Here is a 19,487-nt window from a genome sequence, read left to right on the forward strand (position 1 = left end):
ACACACAAAACACACATCAACCGTAACAAGCACACTCACTCATACCGATGATATATATACTCAACAAATTAAAGAAAATAAGGAGCAGGCACCAGTATAAGATAAAGATCTGAACAAGTGTGTATGAAAGGTGCCAGACAAAGCAAGAAAGAAAAATAGACGAAAAAAACTATCCCAAAAAATCAATCTACCTCGACTGGGGATCGAACCTGAGACCTTCTGATTATCTTAATGTCTTCGTCCTCGTCCTCGCGTGTTCAATTTATGTGTTGTTTGATGCAAGCGAGGGTTCACAGCGTAAACCGCGTACCGTTGTGAAGAAAAAAGTTGTATTAAAAAAATTCCCAACTATCGGGAGCCTCTGTGGTGTAATGGTAGCACGTCTGACCGGTAATCAGAATGTCTGAGGTTCGATCCCCAGTCGAGGTAGACTGATTTTTTGTGATGATTTTTTCTTCTATTATTCTTTCCTGCTTTGTCTGGCGCCTTTCATACACACTTGTTCAGATCTTTATACTATATATACTCGTTACTCATCCTCCACACCCCAAAGCAGTACGAAACAAAATGTTGGTAGAATGTTCCATTTTGGGATTTGTTTGTTTTGATTTTAGATATTTAACGACACTTGAAACACACTCGGGGCTTTATAACGTCACAAAAAGTATGACGATAAATTTTGATTAAGGGAGAACAGGGAGTGAGACCAAATTCATCGCCTCACTTGGATATTTGCCGAAAATGAAAATGCATGTGGATTACCACCCAACAGAACATATTCAATAAATACTAAACATAAAATAGATAAACACAAATATGTGACCCATCACCTCATTTCAGTAATATTGACAGGGTAACCTTTTCCAATATAATACCGTTTTGAAGGGATTGATCACGAATATAACAGAGAGATAATTTACAAAAGAAAAGTCACCTCTCATAGAAGAAAAAAAAAGCGTATTTTTACATTGCAAAAGACCCATATTCCAATGACAGGCTGGGGTGCCCCAAGATTTTCTGTCGCCCTCTATAGCAACAGGGAGCAAAAGAATGGTGTAAAAAAACTGGTTCGAAGTTCCAATCTCTTTGGAAGTTTAAACCACTCTTTCCGGAGGGGCTGAATACATACCTTTGTGTTAACGAACTTCTGGTTTCAGAGTTATGGCATCTTACTTTCCAGTCTAAATATATGCTGGTCGTCAATAAAGATCATTTAATCCCCGCTCTATTGGGCTAATAGAGCGGGGATAATTAGGTCCCGGAATCCTTAGAATCTGCTTATACATCCTGCAGATGTGTATATTTTAAAAAATCTATTTTTATCCCAGTAAAAGATAATGACATATAGATAGTATGCAGATGACGTCACTCAGGCCTTTGTTATTGTTTTTGCCATCCGCGTTTGTGAGTTGTTCTCACTAAACTGTATTAACCAGACTATAAAAGTTCATGGTTACACAGAGTTTGTGTGTTGGTCCGTTATACTTCCGGATGGCAATGTTGTGAACTCCTTGGCCAAGCGCATTCTATCTATAGTATAATGCTGTCACAGCGTTTGAACTCTGCAGTTAGAAGGAAGTTTATCTTGCCAGCGGCGCTCATTTGGGTTAATGGTCTTATTAACATATCGTCCTCTTGACCTTACAAAATGGAGGATTTTTTCCCATAGTTATCGTAAATAAATATGAACATTTACATAGAGCATCTACAGTTTTACCATGCTCAATTCACTTAACAATGTTTCGTTTATTTCCCCATCAGGCCATATGGAACCATATATTATCCATTTCATGCAGTATCAGTCGCCGCTTTTGCGAATTTTTTGTACCAACACTCTTACAATGTCCACAGCTGCTTATAGCCATGTTCTGCTCATTTACACCCGAGCCGAGTTGGGTAATGTGTGTTAAGTGCCTTACCCAAGGGCACAACATCGGGATCAAAATTTTCTAAGAACACTGTCACCCATCCGGTCACTGACCGTGTTTAACATTGCTGGACTTCTGTGACAGGACGAGAGACTGAACTGCTGAGCCACCCGAGCCAATTAGAAACGTAGAAAGCTGGTTGCCATTTTACTTTGGCTCCAAAGGTGAGAAGAGAGCATGGAGACATGGAACCAAGATCATAGAAAAGAGGTGGATAAGTGACGTGTGTCAGAGAATATGACATATGTGGCCTACCATCTCAAAGCGGTATTATGTCGGGGTGACTCAGACTTTGACAAGTGAATTTAGAATTAAAATGGTAAGAAATACGAACTTTGGGTCTTTTGCAATGTAAAAATTATTAGATATGAAGTGAGTAGAAAAGTGCCAGAAGACAATAGAGAATAAAAATTTTTTTCGCGGCGGTGGTGGGGTTTGAACCTGCGACCTTATTGGTACGACAACTCCGCCTGGCAGGTGAGAGCGTGGCTCTACCGTGTGAGCTATCCACGAACACATAAATATTCGTTTCAAACCCAAAGTCATTTCTAGATCCCTCTCTCACCCACTTCTTGAGATCGCCGATTCGTTCGCCACCATCGCGAAGTAATTTTGACCAGCAGTTAAGCTTAATAGCCAATATTCTCATCACAAACATATAACATAGAAACGATTGAGACATTGAGTATGCTCCGGTGTATGGGGTGAATTTTTAATTCAGAAAAGTGAGTGGAGCAGGCACTTATGTTGGTAACAACAAGATATGAAGTGAGTAGAAAAGTGCCAGAAGACAATAGAGAATAAAATTTTTTTCGCGGCGGTGGTGGGGTTTGAACCTGCGACCTTATTGGTACGACAACTCCGCCTGGCAGGTGAGAGCGTGGCTCTACCGTGTGAGCTATCCACGAACACATAAATATTCGTTTCAAACCCAAAGTCATTTCTAGATCCCTCTCTCACCCACTTCTTGAGATCGCCGATTCGTTCGCCACCATCGCGAAGTAATTTTGACCAGCAGTTAAGCTTAATAGCCAATATTCTCATCACAAACATATAACATAGAAACGATTGAGACATTGAGTATGCTCCGGTGTATGGGGTGAATTTTTAATTCAGAAAAGTGAGTGGAGCAGGCACTTATGTTGGTAACAACAAGATATGAAGTGAGTAGAAAAGTGCCAGAAGACAATAGAGAATAAAAAATTTTTTCGCGGCGGTGGTGGGGTTTGAACCTGCGACCTTATTGGTACGACAACTCCGCCTGGCAGGTGAGAGCGTGGCTCTACCGTGTGAGCTATCCACGAACACATAAATATTCGTTTCAAACCCAAAGTCATTTCTAGATCCCTCTCTCACCCACTTCTTGAGATCGCCGATTCGTTCGCCACCATGGCGAAGTAATTTTGACCAGCAGTTAAGCTTAATAGCCAATATTCTCATCACAAACATATAACATAGAAACGATTGAGACATTGAGTATGCTCCGGTGTATGGGGTGAATTTTTAATTCAGATTTCTACTCACTTCATATCTTGTTGTTACCAACATAAGTGCCTGCTCCACTCACTTTTCTGAATTAAAAATTCACCCCATACACCGGAGCATACTCAATGTCTCAATCGTTTCTATGTTATATGTTTGTGATGAGAATATTGGCTATTAAGCTTAACTGCTGGTCAAAATTACTTCGCGATGGTGGCGAACGAATCGGCGATCTCAAGAAGTGGGTGAGAGAGGGATCTAGAAATGACTTTGGGTTTGAAACGAATATTTATGTGTTCGTGGATAGCTCACACGGTAGAGCCACGCTCTCACCTGCCAGGCGGAGTTGTCGTACCAATAAGGTCGCAGGTTCAAACCCCACCACCGCCGCGAAAAAAATGTTTATTCTCTATTGTCTTCTGGCACTTTTCTACTCACTTCATATCTTGTTGTTACCAACATAAGTGCCTGCTCCACTCACTTTTCTGAATTAAAAATTCACCCCATACACCGGAGCATACTCAATGTCTCAATCGTTTCTATGTTATATGTTTGTGATGAGAATATTGGCTATTAAGCTTAACTGCTGGTCAAAATTACTTCGCGATGGTGGCGAACGAATCGGCGATCTCAAGAAGTGGGTGAGAGAGGGATCTAGAAATGACTTTGGGTTTGAAACGAATATTTATGTGTTCGTGGATAGCTCACACGGTAGAGCCACGCTCTCACCTGCCAGGCGGAGTTGTCGTACCAATAAGGTCGCAGGTTCAAACCCCACCACCGCCGCGAAAAAAATGTTTATTCTCTATTGTCTTCTGGCACTTTTCTACTCACTTCATATCTTGTTGTTACCAACATAAGTGCCTGCTCCACTCACTTTTCTGAATTAAAAATTCACCCCATACACCGGAGCATACTCAATGTCTCAATCGTTTCTATGTTATATGTTTGTGATGAGAATATTGGCTATTAAGCTTAACTGCTGGTCAAAATTACTTCGCGATGGTGGCGAACGAATCGGCGATCTCAAGAAGTGGGTGAGAGAGGGATCTAGAAATGACTTTGGGTTTGAAACGAATATTTATGTGTTCGTGGATAGCTCACACGGTAGAGCCACGCTCTCACCTGCCAGGCGGAGTTGTCGTACCAATAAGGTCGCAGGTTCAAACCCCCCCACCGCCGCGAAAAAAAAAAAAAAATTTTATTCTCTATTGTCTTCTGGCACTTTTCTACTCACTTCATATCTTGTTGTTACCAACATAAGTGCCTGCTCCACTCACTTTTCTGAATTAAAAATTCACCCCATACACCGGAGCATACTCAATGTCTCAATCGTTTCTATGTTATATGTTTGTGATGAGAATATTGGCTATTAAGCTTAACTGCTGGTCAAAATTACTTCGCGATGGTGGCGAACGAATCGGCGATCTCAAGAAGTGGGTGAGAGAGGGATCTAGAAATGACTTTGAGTTTGAAACGAATATTTATGTGTTCGTGGATAGCTCACACGGTAGAGCCACGCTCTCACCTGCCAGGCGGAGTTGTCGTACCAAAAAGGTCGCAGGTTCAAACCCCACCACCGCCGCGAAAAAATTTTTTATTCTCTATTGTCTTCTGTCACTTTTCTACTCACTTCATATCTTGTAAAAATTATTGTACTTTTACTTTACCACGAGGAAAAGAAACCAACCCCAAATTTCATATATGTCGCTAAAAATTCGATTTCCATCGCCTAGTCTATCATGACGTAATACCCCTTTGAGACGGCGGGTCACATATTATGATGACGATTAGCCCATGTTCATTGATCAGGTGTGTCGTCTATGGGCAGTCATTCTTTAGCCTCCTTCTACTGTATGTTTTGTTGTTTTTAAGGGTTTTACGACGCTTGCGACACATTTAAGTCATTTCAGCGCCAGTAAAAATGAAGAAAATGGGATAGTAAAAAACAAAACAAAAAACATTCTATGTGGATTTACAATTTAACGTACACAAGAAGAGAGTAAGACAAAGGGGAATGGTACAAATGGGGTTATATTTAGATTCCAAGAGCACACTATCAGTGTACTTCGTTTTAGATCACTTAAAAAGTCTCATCCAGAAACCAGCACAGGATCCCCTTGAGAGGGGTACACTCAAATGTTGATAGAATACATCCACAACAGAAAACACAACTAAATGCATAACAGAGAGATGATATACAAGGAAAAAAATCATCTCCCAAAACGAATGCTAAACATTTCTGTTTCCCTCTAAGCTAAGGACTCCAGCAAAGGCCGGGACAAAACAAAGCAATCCTATTCCAAGACAAAGACGGAGCAACTCGGAAAACAGATGTAAAGGGATAGGCACAGCAAGTGACCTCCTGCCCACTATGGGAGGTCAAAGGATCTCGCCCCGAAAGGAATAAAAGAGGTACATACGTGGCAAGACTGTGGACTAATGAAGATTCAAAAGGCTCAGGGCCAACGTTCTCCTCTGCTAAGAGTTCACCCACTACCCATCCTTATTGTTTTTTGTGGTTTTTGTTTTTAAGGGTTTTGCGGCGCTTGAAACACATTTAAGTTTAAGTCATATCAAAGCCAGTAAAAAGGAAGAAAATTGGATAGTAAAGACATTCTTGATTTACAATTAAAACGACTTGAAGAGCAAGTAAGACAAAGGGGAATTGTTCAAATAGGCTACAGATTTAGATTCAAAGAGCACACTATCCCTGTTCTTAATTTGAGATCACCTAAAAGTCTCACCCAGACACCGGCACAAGATCCCACTAAGATGAATACACTCAAATGTTTACAAAGCATATGTTAAAAATAAAAAAATAACAGTGCAGAACAGAGAGATGTTACGAGGAAAAAACTATCATCTCCAAAAACTGTTACTATACATTCGTCTGTTTCCCTCCCAGCCAAGGACTCAGGCCAGGTTCATAACAAAAATAAGTAATCTCATTCCAAGACAAAGACAGAAAGCAATTGGAAAACATATACAGGGGGATAGAAGACACAGCAAGTACCTCCCTGCCCACCATGGGAGTTGTCGGTGTACGACAGAAACGGCTAGATCTGTGTTTGTTTTTGTTTTTAAGGGTTTTACGGTGTTTGCAACACATTTAAGTTATATCAGCGCCAGTAAAAAGGAAGAAAATGGGATAGTAGAAAGTTCTGGAATTACAATTAAAGCACCCGAGAAAAAGTAAGACAAAGGGGAACTAGGAACAAATAGGAATCAGATGTAGATTCCAAGAGCATACCACCAATGTACTTAGTTTGAGATCACCTATAAGTCTCATCCAGACACAAGCACAAAATCGAACAAAGAGGAATACACTCAAATGCTTACATTATACATTAAAAATAACAAATAATAATACATAACAGAGAGATGATTTACAAGGAAAAAAATATCATCTCCCAAAACAATAACTATGCATTTGACTGTTTCCCTCCCAGCCGAACAGGGCCAGTTTTGTTTTGTTTTTAAGGGTTTTACGGCGCTTGCAACACATTTAGGTTATATCAGCGCCAGTAAAAAGGAAGAAAATGGGATAGTAAAAAGTTCTAGAATTACAGTTAAAGCACCCAAGAGAAAGTAAGACAAAGGGGAATTGAGAATAAATAGGGATCAGATGTAGATTCCAAGAGCATACCACCAATGTACTTAGTTTGAAATCATCTACAAGTCTCATCTAACACAAGCACAAAATCCAACAAAGAGGAACACACTCAAATGCCTACATTATACATTCAAAATAAAAATAATAATACATAACAGAGAGATGATTTACAAGGAAAAAAATATCATCTCCCAAAACAATAACTATGCATTTGACTGTTTCCCTCCCAGCCAGGATTCCGGCCAGTGCCAGGACAAAACCAAGTAATCTCATTCCGAGACAAAGACAGAAAGCATGTTGGATAACAGATATAGGGGGATAGAAGACACAGTATGTACCTCCCTGCCCGCTATGGGAGGTCAGGATCCCCACCCAGGAACAGGGCCAGGACAAAACCAAGTAATCTCATTCCAAGACAAAGACAGAAAGCATGTTGGAAAACATATATAAGGGGATAAAAGACAGTATCTACCTCCCTGCCCGCTATTAGACCTGTGTAATATTGTGTGGACGAATAAAAATGGTTTGAGTCTTTCAGTTTTCTGTTTCCATGAGCGAATAATCTTGTTTGCTTTGTTTGTTTTTAAGGGTTTTACGGCACTTGTAACACATTAAGGTCATATCAGCGCCAGTAAAAAGGAAGAAAATGGGATAGTAGAAAGTTCTAGAATTACAATTAAAGCACCTAAGAAAAGCTACGACAAAGGGGAATTGGTTCAAATAAGAAACAGGTGTAGATTCCAAGAGCACACTATCAAAGTACTTAGTTTGAGATCACTAAAAGTCTCATCCAGAAAAGTGAGTGGAGCAGGCACTTATGTTGGTAACAACAAGATATGAAGTGAATAGAAAAGTGCCAGAAGACAATAGAGAATAAAAATTTTTCGCGGCGGTGGTGGGGTTTGAACCTGCGACCTTATTGGTACGACAACTCCGCCTGGCAGGTGAGAGCGTGGCTCTACCGTGTGAGCTATCCACGAACACAAAAATATTCGTTTCAAACTCAAAGTCATTACTAGATCCCTCTCTCACCCACTTCTTGAGACCGCCGATTCGTTCGTACACCACCATCGCGAATAATTTTGACCAGCAGTTAAGCTTAATAGCCAATATTCTCAACACAAACATATAACATAGAAACGATTGAGACATTGAGTATGCTCCGGTGTATGGGGTGAATTTTTAATTCAGAAAAGTGAGTGGAGCAGGCACTTATGTTGGTAACAACAAGATATGAAGTGAATAGAAAAGTGCCAGAAGACAATAGAGAATAAAAATTTTTCGCGGCGGTGGTGGGGTTTGAACCTGCGACCTTATTGGTACGACAACTCCGCCTGGCAGGTGAGAGCGTGGCTCTACCGTGTGAGCTATCCACGAACACAAAAATATTCGTTTCAAACTCAAAGTCATTACTAGATCCCTCTCTCACCCACTTCTTGAGACCGCCGATTCGTTCGTACACCACCATCGCGAATAATTTTGACCAGCAGTTAAGCTTAATAGCCAATATTCTCAACACAAACATATAACATAGAAACGATTGAGACATTGAGTATGCTCCGGTGTATGGGGTGAATTTTTAATTCAGAAAAGTGAGTGGAGCAGGCACTTATGTTGGTAACAACAAGATATGAAGTGAATAGAAAAGTGCCAGAAGACAATAGAGAATAAAAATTTTTCGCGGCGGTGGTGGGGTTTGAACCTGCGACCTTATTGGTACGACAACTCCGCCTGGCAGGTGAGAGCGTGGCTCTACCGTGTGAGCTATCCACGAACACAAAAATATTCGTTTCAAACTCAAAGTCATTACTAGATCCCTCTCTCACCCACTTCTTGAGACCGCCGATTCGTTCGTACACCACCATCGCGAATAATTTTGACCAGCAGTTAAGCTTAATAGCCAATATTCTCAACACAAACATATAACATAGAAACGATTGAGACATTGAGTATGCTCCGGTGTATGGGGTGAATTTTTAATTCAGAAAAGTGAGTGGAGCAGGCACTTATGTTGGTAACAACAAGATATGAAGTGAATAGAAAAGTGCCAGAAGACAATAGAGAATAAAAATTTTTCGCGGCGGTGGTGGGGTTTGAACCTGCGACCTTATTGGTACGACAACTCCGCCTGGCAGGTGAGAGCGTGGCTCTACCGTGTGAGCTATCCACGAACACAAAAATATTCGTTTCAAACTCAAAGTCATTACTAGATCCCTCTCTCACCCACTTCTTGAGACCGCCGATTCGTTCGTACACCACCATCGCGAATAATTTTGACCAGCAGTTAAGCTTAATAGCAAATATTCTCATCACAAACATATAAATAGAAACGATTGAGACATTGAGTATGCTCCGGTGTATGGGGTGAATTTTAATTCAGAAAAGTGAGTGGAGCAGGCACTTATGTTGGTAACAACAAGATATGAAGTGAGTAGAAAAGTGCCAGAAGACAATAGAGAATAAAAATTTTTCGCGGCGGTGGTGGGGTTTGAACCTGCGACCTTATTGGTACGACAACTCCGCCTGGCAGGTGAGAGCGTGGCTCTACCGTGTGAGCTATCCACGAACACAAAAATATTCGTTTCAAACTCAAAGTCATTACTAGATCCCTCTCTCACCCACTTCTTGAGACCGCCGATTCGTTCGTACACCACCATCGCGAATAATTTTGACCAGCAGTTAAGCTTAATAGCCAATATTCTCAACACAAACATATAACATAGAAACGATTGAGACATTGAGTATGCTCCGGTGTATGGGGTGAATTTTTAATTCAGAAAAGTGAGTGGAGCAGGCACTTATGTTGGTAACAACAAGATATGAAGTGAATAGAAAAGTGCCAGAAGACAATAGAGAATAAAAATTTTTCGCGGCGGTGGTGGGGTTTGAACTGCGACCTTATTGGTACGACAACTCGCCTGGCAGGTGAGAGCGTGCTCTACCGTGTGAGCTATCCACGAACACATTTTGTGTTCGTGGATAGCTCTCACGGTAGACCACGCTCTCACTGCCACGGTGTCGTAGCCTAAGGTCGCTAGGTTTCAAACCCACACCACCGCCGCGAAAAATTTTTATTCTCTATTGTCTTCTGGCACTTTTCTATTCACTTCATATCTTGTTGTTACCAACATAAGTGCCTGCTCCACTCACTTTTCTGAATTAAAAATTCACCCCATACACCGGAGCATACTCAATGTCTCAATCGTTTCTATGTTATATGTTTGTGTTGAGAATATTGGCTATTAAGCTTAACTGCTGGTCAAAATTATTCGCGATGGTGGTTACGAACGAATCGGCGGTCTCAAGAAGTGGGTGAGAGAGGGATCTAGTAATGACTTTGAGTTTGAAACGAATATTTTTGTGTTCGTGGATAGCTCACACGGTAGAGCCACGCTCTCACCTGCCAGGCGGAGTTGTCGTACCAATAAGGTCGCAGGTTCAAACCCCACCACCGCCGCGAAAAATTTTTATTCTCTATTGTCTTCTGGCACTTTTCTATTCACTTCATATCTTGTTGTTACCAACATAAGTGCCTGCTCCACTCACTTTTCTGAATTAAAAATTCACCCCATACACCGGAGCATACTCAATGTCTCAATCGTTTCTATGTTATATGTTTGTGTTGAGAATATTGGCTATTAAGCTTAACTGCTGGTCAAATTATTCGCGATGGTGGTGTACGAACGAATCGGCGGTCTCAAGAAGTGGGTGAGAGAGGGATCTAGTAATGACTTTGAGTTTGAAACGAATATTTTTGTGTTCGTGGATAGCTCACACGGTAGAGCCACGCTCTCACCTGCCAGGCGGAGTTGTCGTACCAATAAGGTCGCAGGTTCAAACCCCACCACCGCCGCGAAAAATTTTTATTCTCTATTGTCTTCTGGCACTTTTCTATTCACTTCATATCTTGTTGTTACCAACATAAGTGCCTGCTCCACTCACTTTTCTGAATTAAAAATTCACCCCATACACCGGAGCATACTCAATGTCTCAATCGTTTCTATGTTATATGTTTGTGTTGAGAATATTGGCTATTAAGCTTAACTGCTGGTCAAAATTATTCGCGATGGTGGTGTACGAACGAATCGGCGGTCTCAAGAAGTGGGTGAGAGAGGGATCTAGTAATGACTTTGAGTTTGAAACGAATATTTTTGTGTTCGTGGATAGCTCACACGGTAGAGCCACGCTCTCACCTGCCAGGCGGAGTTGTCGTACCAATAAGGTCGCAGGTTCAAACCCCACCACCGCCGCGAAAAATTTTTATTCTCTATTGTCTTCTGGCACTTTTCTATTCACTTCATATCTTGTTGTTAAAAGTCTCATCCAGACACAAGCACAGGTCCCTACTAAGAGGAATACACTCAAATGTTTTACAAATCATATATTATAATATAAAGAAAAAAATTAATACAGTGCATAACAGAGAGATGATTTACAAGGAAAAAAATCTTATCTCCCAAAACTAACTATACATTTGACTGTTTCCCTCTCAACCAGGGCATCTGGCCAGGACCAGGACAAAACCAAGTAATCTCATTCCAAGACAAAGACAGAAAGCAAGTTGGAAAACAGATATAGGGGGATAGAAGACGCAGTAAGAGCGAATGATCTCATTTCAGTTTAGGACTCATTCATATTCAAGGGACAATGAAAACAGCCAGCAAACTCCAAAACAGACATAACAAAACATTCATCGCAATATATATGTAAATGCTTTATTGCTTACTGGTATAAAATGTTAGTATAAACACACTTGCTGTACACGTCTTGTATAAATATAATACACTATTTAATAAGGTAAAAAACATATTAATGAAATGAAAATCGACGCCATTCCACAATAATAATAATAATAATAATAATAATAATAATAATAATAATAATAATAATAATAATAATAATAATAATAATAATAATAATAATAATAATAATAATAATGACATTTAACTGAATAAATTCAATTTGACTAATATTTAGGATTTCATTTTTGTCACATAAAAAAGCAAAAATAGCAATGCAGTTCCAGTTCTGAAACAAAATTGCAAAAGATGACACATGTTAAACACAGACTACTCTAGGCCTCTATGTTTAAATTCTTGTTCCACATTACTACAATGCAACTACGTAATAAGCAATACATGACGACAAATTGTTGTGAGATTTCTGGCCTCCTCAACAAAAGTGAAGGAGTAAATATAGCATATTGCAAAGATACGAAACCTAGAATATATGACAAATAATTTTTATAATATTATCAATGATATATTATGTCAACAACTTTCTTACATTTCTATTATCATTTTTCCTCATTATTTTTTGTACTCATACATTCATGTATATCTATTTTATAAGTAATCACACTTCATGTCTCAAACTTTTGGAAACATGCCTAAAATGGAATTGAAGTCTCAAATTCATTTGAAGTTCGGGTAAATCTGGTACACTTTCAAAATGAAACATTAGCTGTCACAATCACATCATCAATTGATAATAATCAACACTAACGACATAAAGTCCAAAGACCACAGCATTCAATCCAGAGACAGCAATGTATTTGTTGGAAAAAAATTCACTAATAAATACAAAAAGACATGTTTGTATTTCACCGATGCAACATAGTTTAAAGAGAAAGGGCTTATAAAAAGAAACTAAATTGCCTCGTTCCTGGATAAAGACAGACAACAACTTTTTACAAACCATTAGCTGATTTTTAGGGGTTTTACTGTGCTCGCGCCACATTTATATTTTCAATGCCAGCAAAATAGAGAATTATAAAGGACAAGTTACAGACCTGAAGTTAAAAGCATAAAAAAAAAAAAAAAATGAAAGACAAAGGGGGCTGGTTAAAACCGGGAGCAGAAGATTCCACAAGTATTCCATCCATGTGCCTAATTGATATTACCTTAAAGTCTCATCTAGTCCCACACACAAAAAAACAAAACAGGATCCCACAATGATGGAAAGACTCGAATGTTTAAAAAGTACAATATTTTTAAAATTAAAACTAAACTAGAAGACATGGGAGAAATCAAAAGGATAAATACTTTCTTATGGGCGATTATTATGATAAAAAACATGTCACCTCAAAAAAAATTTAAAAAAAAAAAAAGGAGAGAGAGAGAGAGAGAGAGAGAGAGAGAGAGAGAGATTTGTTTTGTTTGTTTTTAAGGGTTTTACGGCGCTTGCAACACATTAAGGTCATATCAGCGCCAGTAAAAATGAAGAAAATGGGATAGTAAAAAGTTCTAGAACTACAATTAAAGCACAAAAGAAAAGGTAAGACAAAGGGGAATTGGTTCAAATAGGCAACAGATGTAGATTCCAAGAGCACACCGCCATAGTACTTAGTTTGAGATCACCTAAAAGTCTCATCCAGACACAAGCACAGGTCCTAACTAAAAGGAATACACTCAAATGTTTACCAGTCATATAATATAATATGTAAACTAAACATAATACAATGCATAACAGAGAGATGATTTACAAGGAAAAAAATATCATCTCCCAAAACTATAACTATACATTCGACTGTTTCCCTCCCAGCCAAGGAACTCCGGCAATGATCAGGACAAAACTATGAAATCTCATTCCAAGATAATGACAGGAAACAATTGGAAAACGGGTATGGGGGATAGAAGACACAGCATGTACCTCCCTGCCCACTATGGGAGGTCAGGATCCCCACCCAGAGAGAGAGAGAGAGAGAGAGAGAGAGAAGAGAGAGAGAGAGAGAGAGAGAGTATCTGACTGCTCTGGTCAGGCAAAGGTAAGTATCCAGAGGCGTCAAGTTAGGACAAGGAAAGAGAGCCACATAGAAAAGGATCTTGGACATATGGGGATGAAAGAGACCATACCAGTAGCCTCATCAGCCTTTCGCACAACCCAAATATTAAGTAGTGATTTTATGACCAAAATAGAATTGTATAAATATGTCGAAGGGTTTTTGTTTGTTTGTTTGTTTGTTGCTTTAGGTCTCTTCCAACACAATTGAGGTTATATGAGAGACCGCTGAAACAAAAAAACAAGCAATCTAACAAAGATAGTACAAATGTAAATCAAAATCATAACCTAAAGATATCATAAGCTAAATTATAAATAACCAAGAACAAACAGGCAGAAGATTTACAGAAAAAAAAATATCCCCTGTCAAAAATACAATCACAAACCAAAGAAGCAGGATAGGCTAGTAAAGAGAAGAAGAAACGACATCACTATCGGATCATACACCCATGCGAACATCATAGGTATATGATTCAAGGGTGATGCTCCCATCCAACCACCCGCTATGTCGAAGGGAAAAAGATTTATTGCACAATATTTGTAAGTAAGGATGGTTATTATTTACTATCAACCGACAGGGATGAGAATGGTCGTTTGCATTAACATTTATCATTCATGCACTAGTCCAAGAAAAGGCAATAATAAAAACTCAACAGACAATAAGCCATAATAAAATAATAAATCAATATGACCTTTTATTAAGTGCTTTTCCACAGATTTATTCTCTCAATGCGTTTCAAAATGCTTGATTTATTCCCCCAGCATGCCATATAAAATAAAATTTATATTTCATATTGTGCAAGTTGCATGTACATCCTTACTTGTGTAAGCATTCTTACAATACCCTTAACTGGCTTTAGCCAAGTGCTTCTTCACACCTTATTTGAGTTTGTTAATTTGTGTAAAAGACACAACCCCATAACCAAAGATTTGTGATCAGTCACATATCCGGTCACTGCTGAGCCATCAATGCTATAGATTACCAAACCTCTATGGGAAAATTAAACTCACAGTTGTCAAAAGCTTAGACTCAATGACTGGAGAAGGCACTTGATGCACATTACTTTACTTAACCCTGTGAGACTGAGTACCTGGCTTTAAGGAATGACAGAAATTAATTTTTTTCTGTAAGCGTATGAAAGCATATGAGTAAAAAGTGGGCGTCTATCAAGAAAACTTATCTTGTAAGAGATGAAAATGTGGCTCCTCAATGCCAACTTGGGTATTAATGAAAGAATTGTGAAATGCACATCCTTAAATTAATCTTCCATGTCTTTAAGTCGCATTATTATAACAAACAAAAAAATGATATTTATGTAAATATCAGTAAAAAATATGGTAACGGTTAATTGATGCCAATGCAATGCTGGTATGCTTTAGTTTAAAAAAAAAACTAATACAAAAAAAAAACACAACATAAATAAAAGAAATTAGATCTAACATAGAGTTTAAAAGGCTAGTCTATCACACACTTGGTCACAACACAACTCAGATTACGCGAGTATTTCTTTTTTTACTCGAGTCAGAACAGGAGTAAAAGTTTAAAATCATGTTATGGTGAAATGAGGAAAAAAAACAAGAAAAAAAAAACAAAAAACATTCAGCAAAAGGAATACGTGTGAGATAAGACGGGAGGGAGGAGGGAGGCCATTTATAGCATAGGGGACAATTTTCATATATATTTATGCCACATTTCGCTTCACTATATTGATTATAAGTCTTCATTAACAGTCTAAATTTTTAAAATAAAATCATTAATTAAAAATAACACATTTTAAATAGTGGAGTTAAGTAGAGGCCTATCACACTAAGTTAAGTTCACATCAAAAAATAGTGCTCAACAACAGTGATGACTTTGAAATAAAAGTTTCAAAAACAAAAAAGAGACTTAACATTTTTTTAAAAGCGTAAAATGCCTGAATGGATAAGCAAGCACAAAATGAATTTAGTCCAATGGTTGACTAGAAATGAGATGACAAAAAAAGAGAAATCAATTCTGATATACTTTATAAAAAAAGAAATTAAATCTTGCTTTTTTTTTTTTGCTTTTTTTTTTTTTTGATAAAGCTGATTAGACATTAATTTTCATAAGAATAATTTGTTAATTTATAATACAATAAAATAGTTATCACATACTCACTGACATTTAGTGAGAATTGGCACTTTATATCATATAAGCAAACTAGTCTTCTGCTTTTTTATCACAGAGATGCCAACTTTGTTTTATCATTGGTAACAGTATCTTCCGTTTTGTTCCCTCCAATTTTACTTTGTTTCTGTTTTTAAACAATTGTAATCAAATATTCTTAAACTCTTCAATGACAGATAGGCCATTCTAAGGATGTTTGACTCTCTTTCGAGTTTCCATGAGTTAAGTTGTATTTACGGGAAGGAGTGAGGGATGTGTGTAAAGTAACATGGAAGGGCTTGTATACGAGTATTTTTCATACTTATTGGCACCTCTCATATCATATAATGAAAAAATTAGGCACAATAGAAATATTTACATATTATACTCATCACATATTTTTTTTATTTTTTTTTTGTTATTAAAGATAATTATACAAATCATTAAATCATGTGTCATTTTTGATGGTTAAAAAAATAATGCATATTGTTACAGGACAACTTGTAGACTTAACACCTTACGACAACAAAACATTAAATTAAGTGCATCTGTAAAATCATACGATATAAATTAAATTATCCTGATATCATAACACTATAACAAAGTGAACACAGGAGTATGCATTATCATTAATTACCTCGTGTATCTTAACTTTGTCTAAAACAGCTGTCTGTAACTTCCAGTTATTTGCTGTTCCTTTGCTGTCTTGAATTAACCATTTAATGGGTTCTATGTCATATTCATGTCATACAGCAACAAACATTATCATGAGAAGATTATATAAGAGCTTTTGATGGTTGAATCCCTAAAAACATGAGAGTTGAGAAGGGGTCAAACTCTTTATAATTTGTCATGTGCTTCCTGATTACGAGTCTAAGCAATAGAATGAAGAAAGATAGGAATTTGGGTTCTTGGCTAAGTTAGGCAAATGATCAAAATGTGAAGTTTGTAAATATCTACGGGTAATCAATTTTGAGTCCCCACCCTCCTGGCCAGCCAGAAGCTGTATCATTTCTTGATTATGAAAATAAGGAAAAATGGTGTAGAGGTGGAAATGGTCAAAATTGTGGAATTTGAAATTTTGGCATTTTCAGAAACTACAATTTATGAAAACATTGATTTAACATAAATGTTGAGCAAAAGTTGTGTAAATCACAATCTTTAAAATGCAACTTTCCGTAAGACATTAACAATTGAGACAACTTTCCCCTTGAAATCCATCTTTTCCAAGTCACTATAAAACTCACTTGCTTGTTCAACTAAAGATAAAAGGAGTGACTTTTTCTCTCTTGGTAAACGCATAAGGGGTTGAAGCATTTCATGGTTTAATCAAGAAAGAATATTAAAAATTGTCCACAAAGATAAGCCTTCCCTTACGAACAAAACAAATGCCCACTCCTGATTGGTTGGTCCAGCTGATCATATAAAGCCCTTCATGGTCAATACCATTGTTTAAGCGCTTTGTGTGGTCAAGTGATTCTCAAACTGTCCGAAGTGTTTTTGTGTGTTTATATGCATTCAATACAACACTCATGTTCTTACTTTCATTGTTCATGAACAGATGAGCAAATACAGATAATTGTATATATGATTTGACTAGGAGTCTTAATTTTTAAAATTTTTAATCTCAGTGGTCAATGTTTTTCCAATTGGTTAATGGTGAATAACTTTTAGAGGATCGTTTGACTTATTTTGAAATAAATGCTTCCTTGAATCCACCAATGCCTCTCTCCCTCTCTTTTTCTTTCTTTAAAAAAGAAACAGTTCCATGCACTTTAAAAACTGTACTTGAGAATAATCTGCATCAAAAAGGATTGATTTTAGACTATTGGCATTTGAAATTATATTTCATTAATTAAATATACAGAATATTTATATTTATTAAATTTATTATTTCAGACCTTTCTTTTAACATCACACATACTTTAAGCAATAAATGATTGCATTGTTGAGTACTCACATTTCTTTTTTACTTGTTTTGATTAATTCAAATCAAAGACGTATTTTACAGATCAATAATGGCAAAAATAATAATTAGGTTATTTAGAAATTTTGTATGCACACTATTTAATGTATATTTTAAAGTAATGCCAAATTCAACTCTCCACATGTTTATGCCTTTATCGAAGGAGTCACCTTTGTTGTGAATTCATCTGTGATTGAAACAGATATATCAATTTTAAAGTCGATATTCTCAAAACTAGGCTTTTATACACTTTGCTCTTTAAATGTTCCTATCTCAGCAACAGATGATTTGAATTTTATAAATTTGGCATCAAATTTTCAGACATATAATAAACTTTACTTAGAAACAAAAACATCAGAAACCTCAAAAGATAAAACACACACAAAAAAAAAAAAAAGACAAGGGACCACAGATATTAGAGGATAGAAGAAAAAAAGAATTATTTTTAAAAAGGAACTATACCAAGAGTCAAACTTGACTGTATAAGTAAAGAACATTGATATAGTATTTGATAGAATGGAATCGAAAACAATTCTATAATAATGCAATAATCTACTTCACAATTCTTTTCACAAAAATATACATTTAATTCAGATCGAAGAAATATGCTAACATGCGTAATAACTTAAGCAAGACATATTTTTCATGATAAATAAATAATAAATCATAACAAATAGACAGTAACAAACTATTTAGTGCAGGAAGCCTTTTTTTCCCCTTTTCCTATGCAAACTTGAGATATGGTCATGGAGGAAAATATAAATGCTACTCCATTTCAAATTTAAAACTGTCACTAAAATAGTAAAAGATTTTGTTTTTGGTCAATAAAAGAATTTATAAATAGAGACACACGAATAGAAGAAAGTTTCACTAAAGTATATATATTTGTATATATATCTATATATATATATATAATTTTAAGCAGACATCACAGATCTTTGAATAAAACAGAACTATAAAGTTAGCGATATAAATGCGATAAAACAAAGAAATAATTTTTGGTTGAAAGTAAGCGATAAGGGATCGATAGTAAAGTATTCTATGTTCTTCCCTTTTTTCTCTTGACATAGCAAATGTTACCTCTCTCTCTCTCTCTCTCTCTTCCATTCCCCTCCCTCTCTCTCTCTCTCTTATTGATAAAAAAGCATTTGCTCTACACAATTTCAACATGCCAGTTAAAACATTTCATTCTTAAGCTTTTAAAATAAAATTTACATCAGGTGATATTAAAAATAAATACTTGGGCAAGGATACACAACTAACATGATCAGAGGATCCAAATTGTAGGTTATAGAATTGTTATCAAATCATAACATGTGCTTCTTGTGATTTCTATTCTTTAAAAAAAAAAAAATTAAAAAGGAGACGAGTTCTGCACAAGAAAACTTCAATCAGTGTTAAAAGGCCTCTCAAAGGTCTGCATCATTGCAAACAAAAGAATTTTATTTAAAATTTCAAACATTAAGAATAAAGGTGAATAGATCTCAATGGTTTCAATATAAAAACACTTATATGCAAATAGCGGTGTTTGCTTTAGATTTTATGGCCGTTTTAATCACACTGATTTCCAATCAGATGCAGATGGAC

The sequence above is a fragment of the Berghia stephanieae genome, chromosome 1 (genome assembly GCF_034508935.2).
Source record: "Berghia stephanieae isolate SIO BIC M18660-M18661 chromosome 1, UCSD_Bste_1.3, whole genome shotgun sequence".
Lineage (NCBI taxonomy): Eukaryota > Metazoa > Mollusca > Gastropoda > Nudibranchia > Aeolidiidae > Berghia > Berghia stephanieae.